The sequence below is a fragment of the Vulpes lagopus genome, chromosome X (assembly GCF_018345385.1).
Source record: "Vulpes lagopus strain Blue_001 chromosome X, ASM1834538v1, whole genome shotgun sequence".
NCBI lineage: Eukaryota > Metazoa > Chordata > Mammalia > Carnivora > Canidae > Vulpes > Vulpes lagopus.
The window spans coordinates 99,650,791-99,667,978 of record NC_054848.1 but is presented as its reverse complement, the minus strand read 5'-3'; positions in this window follow the sequence as shown (position 1 = coordinate 99,667,978).

Below are 17,188 nucleotides of genomic sequence, written 5' to 3'. Positions count from 1 at the left end.
AGGAGAATGAGAAAACAGCCAATGGAAAGGAATCCAGCATAATTTCCTCCTGATCCCTGCCTGGATTGGTTCTGTGTACTCCTTTTTTCTATTTATTCAAACCCTTGGTTCCAATGAATTATGCTATAAACTAAATAGGAATTCAAGTTTTCTTAATCAGCTAATGATGACATACAAATAGTGTATGAACCATGAAAAAGTCTTATGTTTGAACCATAACACTAAAACGGAAAGAGCTTGTAAACTAGAAAAGCCTGACTGTTCTTAATTTAATATTGTCCTGTGAGATTGGGTGAGGAATTGCCCAACAGTTAATCAGAGTGGAATCTTACCCATAGCATCAAGGATATATGCTATAGTGTTACTCTCTCCCCTCTCCTCAACTCCACATTGGAAGAATAAACCTTTTATTAGGCCATTTATTTTTTTTCCAGAGTGAGAGAAAATCTCAATAGCCCATTTGGTTTGAGAAGAAAAAGGAGTTGGGGGATTGGGGATCTGGGGCATGGTACACAGAGAAGGAAATCTCATGGTCCATTTCAGCTATTCTTTAAGGCAGGCATGTGGTGAAGTTGAATTGTACTTAGTTTAAGGAGTTCCTGGGGTGAAAAGCAGTGACCTGGGTAATATCAAATGTTCTGTCTGGGTACTATGAGGGAGGGTCTTAGGGGCATGGTGAGTGGATTTGGAAGGAATGCTTGTAGTAGATTAGAAAGAGAAAGAGACTAAAATCTGTTCTGTGTAGAAGTCTCTACCAAGAGGCTACTTCTCTGGCTGGCTGGAGTACAGCCATTGTATGAAGGTTAGAGCCATTAAGTCCTCATTTCATATGACTTCAGGTCTTCCATGTCCTATATTATTCAGCAACTCTCTCAGCAAAGCACAGCACATTTTCTGAGGTCATTTGTCTTACCAGGAAGGGCCCGCTGAACTGAACTGTTAAAAGGATGGAGAAAGGCAGGAAGAAGCTTTCAGAAAGCAAAGGAGAGCAGAAAGCCTTAGCAAATACTCCCTGGATCCTGAGAGGTCAATGTCAGAAAGAGGCAAAGAATCATTCTTGAAAATTAATGGCATCAAAATGAAGAGTCTTTTTGAGAATCCAAAAGTCAGGGATAGAAAATAATTTTCAGTAGATGGGAGACTTCTTTATTATCCTCCACACCTCCTCTTGTGAATCATGTTATTTCTCAACTGTTTCCACGTGTATCATTCACTGTATTGATAAGTTGCTGCCAACTTAAAGTGCCCCAAATCCAACATTTTGGGTATTGTGACCCCATAATTCTCATTAGCAGAGGTACTAATTTTACCTTTCTTTGCTACAGCAAAGAAAAAATATATATCTACAAATTTCATACATCCCAAAGCCAGATATGAATAAATTTCTATAATTGCCTCTCTTAGAATTTTTGCGATTCTTTGCCAATACTATGGAAAAGTAAGAACTGTTTGGTATTCAGTGTGGGACTCTTCAGATAAAGAAGAAAGCACTGAATAATTGAAGTTTTGATTAATATGATGATCTTTGATGCAAACAAGTTATTCTGTCCCATTAGACTCTGAAGAACATTGAAGCATTCTGAATTATCACAGTTGCATGCTAGGAGGGTTTTTATTTTCCCTCATGGACACATAGCAAAATAAGATTTTTCCAGGTAATTTTAGGGGGGAAAAAGCAGTTTTGACCTGGTGATCCCGTGAGAGACCTGAGAAATGTGTCTGGGAAAGCACAGTTTTATGTTATATTCAAGGTACAAAAGTGCTTGTACAACAGTGAGCCTCTGAGTGCCACCCAGTTGAAGCAGAAATTTGGAATTTGATCTGATAGTTGTTTCTTCCTGTGGAGGCAGGGTGGAGACTTAACAGCATTTCTTTCTCTGCTCCATTAATGACTCTTGCTACTAGTATGACCACAAGATCGGTTGGCAATCCCTGACATTCTAAAATAATCCCTATATAGGGAATCCCAGAGGCAAGGTAGTATTTCTTTCTAGTCTAGGCCCGAGTTAAATCCAGGGATCATGGGCACCACCTATAAATGTGAGGTGGGATTCATACAACCTGGTTTTCACCTAGATTTAGAACTGGACTTAGGCATGATCAAATGAACCTGTGGTATACTTTTTCTGGATTCCATTTGTTTTGTTTTGTTTTGTATTGTTTTGTTTCCTAAATATAAGAATTCAGTGAAAGAATGATGATCACCAACATTTTGGTTGTGGCTGATAGTTTTTTCAAATCATTTTAGGTTGCACTTCTTTATTTCTTATCATTTATCAAGAAACTACCACATGCGAGACACCATGCTTTCATACATATTGCATAAATTGATCACATAGATCCTACCCTGTGATTCTGAGTATTCTCATCGTACAGATGAATTAACTGACATTCAAGTATTAAAAAAAAAACTTGCTTAAGGTCCTGAGGCTTATAAATAGTAGAATCTGGATTTCCATCATCTGCTTGATTCAAAAATGTGTGCTGATTCCATTAAATGTCATGAAAATTTCTGTGATAGGTGGATCTGATTCAAAAGAGTGCAGAGAGACTTAGCCTAACACACATATATTGTTTTCGTCTCTGCGTTAATCTGTTCACCTCATTTTTACTGCCTTCTCATGCCTCAGTTTGTCCAAAGCTGGATTCACTAATCTCTCTACTTATAGTATTGCTCTGACCCACCTCCAACAGGCAGTCTATGAAGTACTGGAAGCCAGTAGTGGGAAATAATTTTCATCCCATTCCAACACTGATAAAGTGGCAGTAACTGCTTAGAATACTTTTGAGTTCTTATGTGGTGGTATCCAGGAGTGGGTGCTGTTATCAATTACTGATGGCTGTAGAAGGCATGGCAAGAGAGAGCACATGTTTTATATATTTTCTATCCCAATGTAAGCAATCTCAAGCTCCTGGCAAATCAAACTTCGATAAATATATATATATTAAACAAGAGAAAAATTGATTTAAAAATGAAACTTTTACACTCTCTCTTCCCTTCCTATGTGTCCTGAAGAACCCTATTGGCAAATATGAAGTTTTCATGTATAAGGCAAAGAATATGATGATGTGACTGCCGAAGAGAGGTTTACCTAGCAATAGAATTTAGATAATTCTAAATATAAAGGAAGAGAAAATCCCCTTTCACTTTCTAATTAATATTCATGTGTAATAGACACCACATGCTTAGGAGACTGGGGAAGTCATCTGCTTTTGCAATTTGATCATACTTTCAGATTATCAGGTGATAAATTTGTTATAAGAAATGATAAAAACTGTAATTCTTCCCATCCACACAAATGCATAAAACCAATTTCCCTGTTCAGGTTCCTGAGAAATAGACATGCCAACATGGAGACTATTTATCAAGGCTGTCATAATTAGGTCCAATTGGGGAAGTCAGTTTCCTTTCACAAATGACAAACTTCCAAGTTCCAACTCACCAGCACCATTTTGCAGGAAACGTCTAATAACCTCCAGACATTTATCACTATTCCCAAATGCCAGGATCATCAGAGGTAAGGCACGTGTTCCTCATTCCAGTTCACTAATCTAAAATTATTGCCATGGGACTCTTGGGTGGCTCAGCAGTTTAGCACCTGCCTTCAGCCCAGGGTGTGATCTTGGGGTCCCGGAATCGAGTCCCACATTGGACTCCCTGCATGGAGCCTGCTTCTCCCTCTGCCTGTGTCTCTGCCTCTCTCTCTCTCTGTCTGTCATGAATAAATAAAATCTTAAAAATTTTTTTTTTAATTTTTTATTTACTTATGATAGTCACAGAGAGAGAGAGAGAGGCAGAGACACAGGCGGAGGGAGAAGCAGGCTCCATGCACCGGGAGCCTGATGTGGGATTCGATCCCGGGTCTCCAGGATCGCACCCTGAGCCAAAGGCAGGCGCCAAACCGCTGCGCCACCCAGGGATCCCTAAAAATTTTTTTAAATAAAATAGTTGCCATCATTTTACCAGTATGAAGATACTGCCTGGCTTCTAATATAAGCACATTTTTCAAAGGAGATTTTTTTTCAGTTTTTTTTTTTAAGTTTAAAGAGTACAGTTTCTAAAAATAATTAAGCTAGTTTTTTTCCACCTAACCTTTGAATTTATATATAGGCAGTCAGTTGCCAACTTTAGGCAGAGCATACACATGTATGAATTAGGCATTAGGAGGCAAGAGGATCAAAGAAACTCCAGTGTCTTTCATTCCACTTCTTGTCAGCATACTGAAAGAAAGAGAACTATACATGGCTGGAGCAATTGTCTGCCAAACCACTGACCAACAGGCTTTTACACTGTCTGAACTTATGGACCAAATAAAAGTTTTGCTTAAAAACCATAGTATATATATTATATATCACCATTTCAATTGACAAGGATATGGGATTGTGTGTGGGGTGGGAGAAGGTGTGACTAAAGAAGGATTCTATTTAATGAGATACTATCATAAACTAAGAAATCCCATTTGTTTTACCTCTCAGGATTGAAAATCTTCCCAAAATGATGCTTGCTTCCTTCATAGTAAATGTAGTTTAGTGACCTTCATGGATGTACTGAAGAAAGACAGGAAAAGAACAGTGGACTTAGCATTAGCCAGTCTGCCACAAACAAGTTGGGTATACTTAAGCAAGTTGTTTAATTTTTCAGGACTGTGATTCTTCTTAGAGATAAATAATTACTGCTCTTAAGAGAAACCAATAAGGTAATGCATGTGAGGTAAGTAATACATTACATAAGAAGAAAGCAAAACTCAACAATGAGTAATTTTCAGAAATGATATGTGACAGCCTGGTTTGCACAATTAATACATAGCAAAGTCAGATTGTGAACCCATGCAGAGTTAGATCCCCTACTAGTGTTCATTCTCTGATACATTGACCACCTATTTTCCAAGGATTAGAACCAAATCAAAAGCCTTTTATGGTTTAATTTGGCAAAAGGATGACATCTCCATCTCCTCTGTAATGCCACAGCCCCAGGGGCACGTTTCTATCATTGCACTTCACTGTGTCATAGTTATCTACTACATGTCAGTCTCCTTATCATACTGTGGGCTCTTCAAGGACAGGGACTATGTGTTATGGATCTTTCTATCCCCACAGCCTAGTCTGGTGTTCAGCAATATCGTGAGAACTCTGTTAATGCCTGTTGTAAGAAAAAAAAAAAGGAGGAAGGAATGGAGGAAGGAATGTGTGATTCAGAAAGCACTTTGAATACCATCCTTGCTGTTAATTATTTCCTGGAATTAACTCTGACTCTGAACTTTCTGGCAGTTTGAGTTCTGAATAAATGGAGTTTACAAGGATGTCTAACTAATCTGAGCTTCTTGAATGCTTTAGCGATAAAGCAATCAGCTCAGCCAAAACCCAGGTCATATATCAGCTAATCAATAGGAATGTTAAGGCTACACGAAGATTTTCTAACAGCTGTCAAGGCTGACTAATCAGTGATTGTTCAGAAATCACATGGAAGAGAAAACCTTTCTTTTCTCTTGGGGATTTGCTAAAGAAAAGGCCCTGGGTAGGAATAGGGTGATTCAATTCCCAAATGATCTAATTATTATTAGGAAGAGTATGTAAAATGAAGAGGCAGAGAGGAGGAAGAGGGAACCAGGGGACTTCACGTTCTCATTTCATCCTTACAAACAGATATAAAAATATATCAGACCCCTGACTTGGCTAGATTCTCTCAGAGGACTATAGGAAGTGAGGAGTTCAGAAGGGAAAGATGGTTAGGAAATTAGAATAAGGGAGAAGAAAGACAGAAATAATGATGTGTGGTGCCCACACCTCCTACAGGACTCGGAAAAAATTTTTCCCAGTAACTTTCCCCTTTTAAAAATATTCCCTCATAGGATTATGAATTTGAATTACTATACACACTTGCCATTTCCATTACTCAAACACACAGAGACTTATAAATCTTAGCTCTTTCTGTACCACCTGCCATTTTTATACTCCTAGAGCTCAGTTGTATTGGTAGTGTTATGGTAAGGGTCTGTCATCTTTTCCATCATAAACACTGTTTACCCTAGATTTACTAGTTCAACTGTTTCAAGTTCCATACGGCTCCAGTTTGCACCAAACACAGAGGACAGATGACTTTTAAAATGTTGCTCCTTTTTCTAAAACCCTAAATAATCAAAATCTGTTAAAATATTATTAACTTAGATGTGAGAATATATGTCTTTACTTATGATTTAAAGTTATTTTTATCCTTTCATTTAAAGATATCTGTTTTAGGATGCCTGGGTGGTTCAGCGGTTGAGCGCCTGCCTTGGGCCCAGGGCGTGATCTTGGAGTCCCAGGATCGAGTCCCACATGGGGCTCCCTGCATGGAGCCTGCTTCTGCCTCGGCCTGTGTCTCTGCCTCTCTCTCTCTCTCTCTCTCTCTGTGCGTGTGTGTGTCTCTCATGAATAAATAAATAAAATCTTCAAAAAAAGATATCTGTTTTAACAATAGTATTAGAGATTTTTGGGAAGGGATGGGGAGGCAAAATTCCTTGGGGATACCTAGTCATAATTTGTAATTTAGTGGGGGAGGAAGGAAATTCGTAAGGGAAAGCTATGATGAGATTTGAGTAGATATTTTATTATTTTGTTTTGAATACTTTGGAGAGTATTAATCTCTCTTCATAATTCAGGGAAGATTATAGGTGAGCTCTACCTCTTTTTAAAGTGATGAACTCAATGTTCCTCCCTATAAGATAGATTCAGATGTCATTGGAAAAACTCAATTGCAAAAGCTTTTAAGACTTCAACTTTTTTTTGCCAGGGAAGGTGTACATATCTTAAGTTCTATACTCTGGTGAAAAGTATGATTATGTTCAAGCTGTAGTCCATAAACAATGCCTTTCATCATTTGGTAAAAACAGTTTTATGCTCATGGCCTTGACAGTGGGTAAATGAGAAGGAACTACTATTTTTAAAGCACAGATTTTGTGCCAATGTGTTATAGGATCTGCATATGTTGTTTTATTTAATCTTCGCCAAAAAAAATAAGTTAAATATTAGACCAATTTCCAACTGAAGAAGCAGAGGCATCAGAGTTTGGGCCCAGTAAGATGTTCAGATCCTCAAATGCTGATTTTATTGCTTCTCACAAGAAAGGTGAATACCACTTCAGCAATGTCTCAGATGGGGTAAAAGAAAGACCAGAATTTATTGAGAATTGGAAGTTTGATTTAATGTGAGTCTTTCAATGTGGGCAACTTGATTAGGAGTGGTTAAACATGATACAAGGAGATGGAAACAGCAAACTCAGGATTTTTTAAAAAAGATTTTATTTATTTATGAGAGACACACAGAGAGGCAGAGACACAGGGAGAGGGAGAAGCAGGCTCCATTCAGGGAGCCCGATGTGGGATTCAATCCTGGGACTACAGGATCACTCCCTGAGCTGAAGGTAAATGCTTAACTGCTGAGCCACCCAGGAGTCCCCAGACTCAGGATTTTTAAATGAGGGATTCAAAGAATCACAGGGTATTTTTCACTGAAGAGTTGGATATTTCAGAAAGTTAGGTTGTAATGAACAATCTAACAGTTTGGGCAGGATAGTCCCAGAAAGATAAGGAAATACTGAAGTCAGTAGAGTAGCAAAGTCATTTTTTTAGTGACTTTAGAAAGACTATAGTAACTTATTTTGCTATTTATTTTGTATTTCATATAGTTCTTTCTTTTTGTTCTTTTAGAAAAATCAAACATTGAGTGAATCATAAATTGAACTGGAGGGTTCTATCCACATTGAGGCAAATGGTGGGTATTAATCGTTTCTAATGGCTAATATTCCATTGTATACATAGAACACAACTTCTTTATCCATTCACCTGTCAGTGAACACCGAGGCTCCTTCCACAGTTTGCTATTGTGGACATTGCTGGTATAAACATCGGGGTGCAGGTGTCCTGGGGTTTCACTGCATCTGTATCTTTGGGGTAAATCCCCAGCAGTGCAATTGCTGGGTCATAGGGCAGATATATTTTTAAGTCTTTGAGGAACATCCACACAGTTTTCCACAGTGGCTGCACCAGTTCACATTCCCACCAACAGTGCAAGAGGGTTCCCCTTTCTCCACATCCTCTCCAACATTTGTTGTTTCCTGTCTTGTTAATTTTCACCATTCTCACTGGTGTGAGGTGGTATCTCATTGTGGTTTTGATTTGTATTTCCCTGATGGCAAGGGATTCGGAGCATCTCATGTGCATGTTGGAAATGTCTATGTCTTTTTTGGTGAAATTTCTGTTCATGTCTTTTGCCTATTTCATGATTGGATTGTTTGTTTCTTTGCTATTGAGTTTAATAAGATCTGTATAGATCTTGGATACTAGCTCTTTATCTGATAAGTCATTTGAAAATATCTTCTGTAGGTTGTCTTTTAGTTTTGTTGACTGTTTCTTTTGCTGTGCAAAAACTTTTGATCTTGATTGAGTCTCAATACTTCATTTTTGCTATTGTTTCCCTTGCCTTCATAGATGTATCTTACAAGAAGTTCCTGTGGCCAAGTTCAAAAAGGGTGTTGCCTGTGATCTCCTCTAGGATTTTGATGGATTCTTGTCTCATATTTAGATCTTTCATCCATTATGACTTTATCTTTGTGTATGGTGTAAGAGAATGGTCTAGTTTCATTGTTCTGCACGTGGCTGTCCAATTTTTCCAGCACCATATATTGAAGAGACTATCCTTTTTCCAGTGGATAGTCTTTCCTGCTTTGTCAAATATTAGTTGACTATAGAATTGAGGGTCCATTTCTGGGTGCTCTATTCTGTTCCATTGATCTATGTGTCTGTTTTGTGCCTGTACTATACTGTCTTGAGGATCATAGCTTTGTAGTACAACTTGATATCCAGCATTGTGATGCCCCCCAGCTCTGTTTTTCATTTTCAATATTCCCCTGGCTATTCGGGGTCTTTTCTGATTCCACACAAATCTTAAGAAGATTTGATCCAACTCTCTGAAGAAAGTCCATGGTATTTTGATAGGGATTGCATTCAATGTGCAAATTGCCCTGGGTAGCATTGACATTTTCACAATATTAATTCTTCCAATCCATGAGCATGGAATATTTTTCCATCTCTTTGTGTCTTCCTAAATTTCTTTCAAAAGCGTTCTGTAGTTTTTAGGGTATAGATCCTTTGCCCCTTTGGTTAGGTTTATTCCTAGTTAGCTTGTGGTTTTGGGTGTAATTGTAAGTGGGATTGACTCCTTATTTTCTGTTTCTTCAGTCTCATTGTTAGTGAATAGAAATGCTACTGTTTTCTGGGCATTGATTTTGTATCCTGCCACACTGCCAAATTGCTGTATGAGGTCTAGCAATCTTGGGTGGGTCTTTTGGGTTTTCCATATATACTATCATGTCATCTGCAAAGAGGGAGAGTTTGACTTCTATGCCAATTTGAAATGCCTTTTATTTCTTTTTGTTGTCTGATTGCTGAGGCTAGGACTTCTAGTACTATGTTGAATAGCAGTGGTGAGAGTGGACATCCCTGTCTTGTTCCTGATCTTAGGGGAAAGGCTCCCAGTGCTTCCCCATTGAGAATGATATTTGCAGTGTATTTTTCATAGATGTCTTTTAAGATGTTGAGGAACGTTCCTTCTATCCCTGCACTGTGAAGAGTTTTGATCAGGGATCCCTGGGTGGCGTAGTGGTTTAGCGCCTTCCTTTGGCCCAGGGCGCGATCCTGGAGACCCGGGATCGAATCCCACGTTGGGCTTCTGGTGCATGGAGCCTGCTTCTTCCTCTGCCTATGTCTCTGCTTCTCTCTCTCTGTGTGACTATCATAAATAAATACAAATTAAAAAAAAAAGTTTTGATCAGGAATGTATGCTGTATTTTGTCAAATGCTTTCTCTGCATCTATTGAGAGGATCATAGGGTTCTTGTTTTTTCTCTTGTGGATATGATCAATCATGTTGACTGCTTTATGAGTGTTGAACCAGCCTTGCATCCTTGGGATAAATCCCACTTGGACATAGTGAATTATCTTCTTAATGTACTGTTGGATCCTATTGGCTAGAATCTTCTGGAGAATTTTTGCATCTGTGTTCATAAAGGATATTGGTGTATAATTCTCCTTTTTGGTGGGGTCTTTGTCTGGTTTTGGAATTAAGGTGATGCTGGCCTCATAACACGTTTAGAAGTATTCCATCCCTTTCTATCTTTTGGAACAGCTTTAGTAGAATAGGTATTATTTCTTTTAAATGTTTGATTGAATTCCCCAGGGAAGCCATCTGGCCCTGGACTTTTGTGTCTTTGGAGGTTTTTGGTGACTGCTTCAATTTCCTCCCTGATTATTGGCCTGTTCAGGTTTTCTATTTCTTCCTGTTCCAGTTTTGGTAGTTTGTGGCTTTCCAGGAATGCGTCCAATTCTTCTAGATTGCCTAATTTATTGGCATATAGCTGTTCATAATATGTTTTTAAAATCGTTTGTATTTCCTTGGTGTTGGTAGTGATCTCTCCTTTCTCATTCACGATTTTATTAATTTGAGTCTTCTCTCTCTTCTTTTTAATAAGGCTGGGTAATGGTTTATCTATCTTATTAATTCTTTCAAAGAACCAACCCCTGGTTTTGTTGATTTGTTCTACAGTTCTTCTGGTCTCTATTTCATTGAGTTCTGCTCGAATCTTTATTAACTCTCTTCTGCTTGGTGTAGGTTTTTTTTTTTTTTTTGCTGTTCTTTCTCCAGTTCCTTTAGGTGCGAGGTTAGCTTGTATATTTGATTTTTTCCCCAATTTTTGGAGGGATGCTTGTATTCCAATGTATTTCCCTCTTAGGGCTGCTTTTGCTGTATCCCAAAGATTTTGAATGGTTGTATCTTCATTTTCATTAGTTTCCATGAATCTTTTTAATTCTTCCCTAATTTCCTGGTTGACCCTTTCGTCTTTTAGCAGGATGGTCTTTAAGGTTCACGTGTTTGAATTTCTTCCAAATTTCTTCTTGTGATTGAGTTCTACTTTCAAAGCATTATGGTCTGAAAATATGCAGGGGACAATCCCAATCTTTGGTATTGGTTAAGTCCTGATTTGTGACCCAGGATGTGTTCTATTTTGGAGAAAGTTCCATATGCACTTGAGGAGAATGTGCATTCAGTTGTGTTCGGATATAAAGTTCTGTAAATATCTGTGAAATCCATCTGGTCCAGTGTATCATTTAAAGCTCTTGTTTCTTTGGAGATGTTGTGCTTAGAAGATATGTCAATTGTAGAAAGCACTACATTCAAGTCACCAAATATAAGTGTATTATTATCTAAGTATGTCTTAACTTTGGTTATTAATTGATTGATATACTTGGCAGCTCCCACATTTGGGGCATAAATATTCAAGATTGTTAGGTCCTCTTGTTGGCTAGATCCTTTAAGGATGATATAGTGTCCCTCTTCATCTCTTATTACAGTCTTTGGGATAAACATTAATTTATCTGATATGAGGATTGCTGCCCCTGCTTTCTTTTGAGGACCATTTGAATGGTAAATGGTTCTTACATTTTCAGGCTGTATTTGTCCTTAGGTCTAAAATGAGTCTCTTGGGATCCCTGGGTGGCGCAGCGGTTTGGCGCCTGCCTTTGGCCCAGGGCGCGATCCTGAAGACCCGGGATTGAATCCCACGTCGGGCTCCCGGTGCATGGAGCCTGCTTCTCCCTCTGCCTGTGTCTCTGCCTCTCTCTCTCTCTCTGTGACTGTCATAAATAAATACAAATTAAAAAAAATAATAAAATAAAATGAGTCTCTTGTAGACAGCAAATAGATGGGTCCTGCTTTTTTATCCCGTCTGAAACCCTGCATCTTTTGATGGGATCGTATAGCCCATTCATGTCCATAGTTACTCTGGACATGAATTTTGAGTCATCGTAATACCTATTCAGTCCCTGTTTTTGTGGATTATTTCTTTGGGCTTCCTCTTTCTATTACAGAATCCCCCTTAATATTTCTTGCAGAGCTGGTTTGGTAGTGACATATTCTTTCAGTTTCTGCCTATCTTGGAAGCTCTTTATCTTTCTTCTATTCTGAATGAGAACCTTGCTGGATAAAGTATTCTTGGCTGCATGTTCTTCTCATTTAGGACCCTGAATATATCCTGCCAGCTTTTTCTGGCCTGCCACGTCTCTGTGGAGAGGTCTGCTGTTAATCTGATATTTGTCCCCATAAATGTTAGGGATCTCTTGTCTCTTGCTGCTTTAAGGATTTTCTCTTTATCTTTGGAATTTGCAAGTCAGTATGAACTGTTGAGGTGTTGAACGTTTTTTATTGATTTTGTGGGAGGGGAACCTCTCTATCTCCTAGTTCTGAATGCCTGTTTCCCTCTCCAAATTAGGGAAGTTGTCAGCTATGATTTGTTCAAGTATGCTTTCTGGCCCTCTGTCCATCTCTGTCCCTCTGGAACCCAAATTTTATATAGATCCTTCCTTTTCAGGCTATCATTTATTTCCGTTAGTCTTTCCTCATGGTCTTTTAATTGTTTTACTCTTTTTTCCTCAGCTTCCTTCCTTGCCATCAACTTGTCTTCTATGTCACTGATTCTTTCTTCTACCTCATTAACCCCCATTGTTAAGATCTCCAGTTTGGATTGCATCTCAGTTAATTGATTTTTAATTTCGTCCTGTTAGATTTAAATTCTGCAGTCATGAAGTCTCTTGATTCCTTTATGCTTTTTTCCAGAACCACCAGTAGCTTTATCATTGTGGTTCTGAATTGGCTTTCTGACACTGAAATGTAATCCAAATTCTGTAACTGTGGGAAAGAGTACTGTTTCTGATTCTTTTGTGGTGAGTTCTTTCTAGTCATTTTTCTCAGTGCAGAGTGGCTGTATGAGCAAGCTGCATCAAGAATATCCATCATGACCTAAGTAAATTTCACCTTAGATGATTCTGCTGAGGTGAGAGACCAGATATTGAAAACAATGATCAGAATAAAAGAAAAAAAAGGACCACTAAAGTGAAAAACAATTTTTAAAACAAAGTAGTAAAAAATAAAAGGCCAGGAGTCCTAAAGAAGAGAGAAAAAAATAAAAAAAAGAAAAAAGAAAAAAAAAGAGGTGGGGGACTGAGAGATAGTGGTGTTGCTGGAGTTGTAGTGCAGGGAGAATATAGTCTACCTGAGTGATTCTAGAAGGTTATCCTTTTGTTGCTCAGTATATTAATTTCTGTATGTTAGGACATGCTCAGTCCCAAATTCAAATAAACCAGAAATACTTGTAGAGGGCCACAACATTGACCACCAAAACATAAATGAGATAAAAGAGGGGGCAAAATGGGAAAGAGGAATCTCACATATTGAGCCAGCATGATATACTACTTGGGGCTGGGTGCATGTTGGTCATGTTTTAGAAGGTATTAACTTCTGCCATTGTAGAAGAAAATGTGGCAGAGAAAACAGAAAACACAAAACAAAACAAAACACATCTTGTATATCTCCCCAAAATAAGTTGAGTATGTTGAAGGGAATCTATAAGTGGAAAATATATCTAGGACCTGTAATTGTAGAAATATGAAAGTCAAAAAGGAAGAATCTTAAAAATGAAGAGGTATTAAAATACTGTAGTTAAGGTGGGAAAAGAAAAAAATGGAAATTTACAGTCTGATATAAAAACGAGTTATACTGGAAAAAGGAAGAAAAAAATAGGAGGGTTACCCTCTGGTTCTATATACTGTAAATCCCTTGACTTCCCCTGGAGCTTTCTAGAGCTGCTTGGCCAAGAACTTGCTCTTGCCCTGTCCTTTCAGCTGGTCTTCTGGGTGATGGGCTTCTGTGCTGATTCTCAGGTGTCTGTACTTGGGGGAGCTACCCTGCCCCCCTACCAGGTACCGGGCTCAGTGGGAGCTGTTTACCCCATTAGGCCTGTGCTTTCTGGCAGCCCCATCTCTCCCAGGGACAAGGTGACACCAGGAGGAACACCAACACTGGCGACAGCCAGCTCTCTAGCTCTGGAGTCAGCTCCCCACAATAACTACCGCAGTCTCCCAGTCCTCACTGGCCTGCATGCTTCTTGGCCAGCGTGGGTGCACTGATCTGCACAGTTTGTGGACGCCTGGTAGCAGAAGAGTCCTCACTGTCCTGTGTTCTCCTGCCTCCACTTGTCCTGGGGGGAGTGCAGGATTGCCGGCTTTGTCTGCCCAGCGCCCTGGCATCTGGGGCCTGCCCTGCTGGAATCGCGTTCCCGGCGCCTTGGCTCCTGAAAGCAGCAGGGCGCAGCCCCCTCTGCCCAGCCTCCTCAGCCTTCGGAGGCCCCGTAGGCTGCTCGCTCCAGCCCTTTACCGAGATTGGCCAGCGTGTCTGGTGCGCTTTCCCGCCCCCGGGCGCATTTCCTCTATTAGTGACTCCTGAAGACTGGAGGCTCCACTGCCCCTCCTGTGATTCTGCTCAATTTCCCTGCTAAGTGCCTTTCCATCCGGGAAGAATCAAGTGCAGATTTTTTAAAGTTCCTGCTTCTCTGGGTCTGGGTTTTCCTGTCCTGGAGGCTTCCCCCCCGCTGGCCTTAGCCCAGCTCCTCGCGGGACCCCTCCTTCGCTTGATTCTTTTTTTTTTTTTTTCTGCCTTCCTACCTTGTTAGAAGCAAAAACCCTTCTCTTTGTAGCGTTCCAGCTGTTCTCTCTTTACATCTCAGGTCAAATTCGTAGGTTTTCAGGATGATTTGACAGTAATCCAGGTAAATTGGTAGGGACAGGTGAGGTGAGGACCCCTACTCCTACGCCATCTTGCCCTCCCCCGGTGTTATATAGCTTCTCAACTGATCAATACTTGTGAACATCTAGAGCTTTAATAATTAATAATAATAATAATAATAATGACCTCCTCAGTCCTCCTTATGCGCTAAACACTCCAAAGTTCATTTGCTTGTGTCTTCACAGCAGTCCTTTGGAGTAGAACTATTATCATATCATACCATTTTCCAAGATCTGTGCTAGTAATTGATGAAGGTGAGAATTTCAACTCAGGTCTCCAAGGCTTTAGAACATGATGTTTTCACAACAGTAATACTATCACTAGAATATTAGTGTTAATATTGCCATATAATTATGAAACACTGAATGACACTAAAGTGTCTTTTGAATAATCAAAGCATCTTTGCTTTGATGATTCAACTTAGCAGTGTATACCCTATGTATAAATTATTCCCTAGAAGACAACATAGAAAGGGGACACTCAGGAAGTAACCACAGAGGAGAACAAGGGAAAGGAGTATGGGGAGTTGGAGGGGTGAACCCCTGGCTTGCTCACATGGTTACTTGAGGTGCCCATGCTTTGCACCAACATAATTTTCATTTTGGGTTCATATTTTCTTAGCTAACTCATATTGCTTTAATTGACTGTACCTAGAAAATGAAGGCAGATCCTCTTCATTGTATGAAGATGAACCCAAGATTCTATGTAAGTAATATGCGGTTCAGTACTAGCTTTCATTTCTTCTCTCTGGAAAAGTGTAAGCAGGTAATTATAAGAAGAAGATTTTGTAATAAATAAGTAAAATATACTTTAATGTTTCCTTAGTTATCTGTGTAGCCAGCATTTCTGATCAGGCACACTGGTTTGGCTCCTAAAATCTCACATGGCTTCCTAGTAAATAGATCCTAATAAATCGACCTGAGTTTCTGTTAAAAAATAAATAAATAAATAAATAAATAAATCCCTAGAAATACAAATATGAATATAAATAATAACTTATTATTTTTTATTTTTATATTACAATGTGATAAGGGCTCTACTATCGGTTTGAACAAAGAAATTTCAGAGTACAGACTGGTAGTAGTACTGCAATTGGACCTGATAATGCCAGGAATAATTCTAAGCAAAGAACATGGAGAAGGGACTTCCATACAGGGGAAATATGAACAAAATAAAAAAGATGTATCCAAATAGATGGCATGTCTCAGGAAAAAGACAAGTAATTTGTTGTGGTTGGAGCAGAATATGTATTGAAAGTTGGAAGAGTGAGAAAAGGAGAATAAATTGTGAAGGGGCTTGAATGTTCTATTAGCAAAGGGGGTATGTGTGTATGTATGTGTGTGTGTTTTCGGAGGTGGTTATGGCTACAACCAACAGGAAAGATTTTGAGTGATAATATTAGGCATGCAAAATAATCATTGATTTACTGTTTACTCTATGATCTTGCTGAAATTGTTTAATGTTATTAAGCCTCATCTTTTTAAAAATAGAGAATACATTCTACATCACTGTATTGTTAAAAACATTAAATGAGATTATATAAACAAAACTCAAACACAGATGCATAGAAATGACAAATGTGCTCTTCAACTGTTCTGATTATTTACTTGATTTGAATATGCCAATATTCAATCATATTTTTTTTCAATCATATTAAATGAGTAGCAATTTACTATATTTGCAAAAGCAAATGTATGAACCAAATTCTCCTAATTTGAATAATACCTAATTTATTTTACTACTCGTATGAGCCCTGCATGTACACTAATGTGACAGAGTTTAAAGAGGAATAAGTCATCTTAAAATAATAACTCAGGTACCAAGTTATAACCCTGATGGATCATTAATAAAAACATCATTTTATGTATATAGATATGTTTATCATTCATTTATCTGTACATTCATTCACTCATTCATCCAATGAACGTGTAACAAATACTTATTATATGCCAGGTACCATGCTAAGTGACAGTGATTCAGAGAGGTCTTGGAAATGCTTCATCTTCTCACAGAGTTCCTTTACATTCTAATTGCATGTAGCCCATGATTTATTTCAGCAACCTATACAGTATTCTTATGCACATTATTTTACTTCTCAGGAAATGTATGTACTCAACAATGTATACCTACCACCTATATGTTTTAAGATTTTTTAAAGCCCATACTGAATGTCTAAGCAGTCTTTGAGCCCATTACAAGCATTTAGTACTTACTGTTCAAATTTATTCTTTACTCTGATCCCTGAACCTCTCAATAATCTCTTTCGAGAGTGCCTTTACCTCTTTGTCCGCTGGAGGGAGGTCACTCTAAGTGCATTTTAATATGTGCTGAAAAAAAGGCAGCACAGCTGAAGCCTGATTGAAAATCTGATCTTCTTTCTAATGTCACAAGGACATCCTAAGACAATGACTGAAGAGCTATGCACTAGTACCCAGCTGGATTCCTGATACTTACATTGACAGATGCATTATCAACAGAGACATTGATTTAGAATGAATTAAGTAACCAATTTCCATTTTCAAGTCTCCAATTCCATTTTA